The sequence below is a fragment of the Phymastichus coffea genome, unplaced genomic scaffold (assembly GCF_024137745.1).
Source record: "Phymastichus coffea isolate CEN01 unplaced genomic scaffold, Cenicafe_Pcof_1.1 PCOF00040, whole genome shotgun sequence".
NCBI lineage: Eukaryota > Metazoa > Arthropoda > Insecta > Hymenoptera > Eulophidae > Phymastichus > Phymastichus coffea.
Genome location: NW_026706851.1, coordinates 1353051 through 1354746, shown reverse-complemented (window position 1 = coordinate 1354746; position 1696 = coordinate 1353051). Strand labels below are relative to the sequence as shown.

The 1696-nt window shown below is 35.8% G+C and overlaps 1 long non-coding RNA gene across 1 annotated transcript; it reads left to right on the top strand.

The window, feature by feature from the left end:
* Nucleotides 1-427: 427 nt before the first annotated feature.
* Nucleotides 428-1696, top strand: LOC131664114 (uncharacterized). The gene is made up of 3 exons (XR_009301915.1): nt 428-697; nt 847-923; nt 1246-1696. It is a non-coding gene; the product is annotated as an uncharacterized LOC131664114 (long non-coding RNA).

Genomic DNA, 1696 nt, shown 5'->3' with positions numbered 1-1696 from the left:
TTTTTATCCAATAATGTGACAACACACAATAAAATGATAATTCCTATGATTTTCGTTTACACAAAATTATTAAAACGAATGTACTCGACACTTCTAATACTTAATTGTAACTCAAACTCTTATCTTAAATTATAGATTTAATTTCAGTAAGAAAAATGCAGCCTTCTTAATTGAGCGCTCACTCCTAACTGCCAGGTCACACCCTCACTATTCGTCCGTGCCTTTTCGTTTCCCTCTCTCACTTCTTACACACACACACACACTCTCTCTCTCTCTCTCTCTCTCTCTCTCTCTCTCTCTCTCTCTCTCTCTCTCTCTGATTTACGCGTTTTTAATCGCTTCGTCTTTCCTAGCCTAACACGCTGAGTGCTGCATGCTACGACAGCAGTATGCTCGTCTTCTCCCACTTATTCCCGCCGTGGCGCGCACCCGGGTACTGCTGACCATAGCGTCTTATCGCTATGTTCTTGACCTTGGCGCGATATGAATGGGACGCTCGCAAGTGAAATCTTAATTAGAAACCAAAAAAACCTTTGCAAGAATATTCTCGTTCTTCGAGGTACCGCATTATTGCAAAATCGTCCAGTTCAAGTTCTTCATCGGACAGCAGTGCAAACAGTGATAACACTGTAACTCACAGTAGTAATAGTAGCCATAGTGTGACATGAAAGAGAAAGTACCAGTAATTCAGATGGAGGTGATTTTTTAAAATATTTTTTAAGCTACAGAAAATAGTGTTATATCGGTTAAAAAAATAGCTGTCAGCTTAATTTTCTTACATACATTTCACGTAAACTTGTCAATAAAAATCTATTTGAAAGATATTTTAATAGAATATCATTCTAGTTCGAGTGCTATGGGCTCGAATAATTTGGACAGTGAAAATCAGGGACTAGAGGAGCAGTATTTCGAGAACCTTTACGGTACGGGTTTGAACGATTTAAAATGTTCTGTTTTAGAGACTTATAAATATATTTAATTGCTCCTAGCTTTTACACAATTATATTTATGCCAGTCTAACTTAAAAATCGCAACTTCGTTGCTTATTTTCGGGTTATTGTGGCATAAAATATTGTATGTAATTGGTCCCCAGAAATATGTTGCATTATATACTATTTTGCGTGATTTCATCACGAGATCTTTCCCTTTTTATAATTGTAAAGTTAATAAGATTAATTTTGTTATTACTGCACAATACATATCGCCTATCACGAGTAATAAAAATAAATACATTATTTAATGTAGATGCTTATGGAGAGAACGAAGTTTATAGTGGTGCAGAATCCGAATCAACATATGAAGGTGAAAACACGCCAGATTCCTACATATGGTATCCAGTGAAGCGGATACTTTTTCAAATCGTCTGCTAATTCCTCGAGCGAATCATCAAACGATGAAAACGAAGAGTCTATGAAAGATGCGAATGCGCTACTATATAATGGAGCCCTAATTACAGTAGGAGAGAGCGTAATTTTTATTTTAAAATTAACAAGCCACTTTGTAGTATCAGGAATGCTACTATCATTTATACTTGATTTAATCGCGATGCATTGTCCTCAACCAAATAAGTGCGCGACATCTATTTACAAGCAAAAAATTTTTCGCCGACGTACGTACTCCAATGAATCGTTCTTACTATTGTAATAGATGTTATTCACGATAATATTTGTCATGTGATGTTCATATCATTTATTAT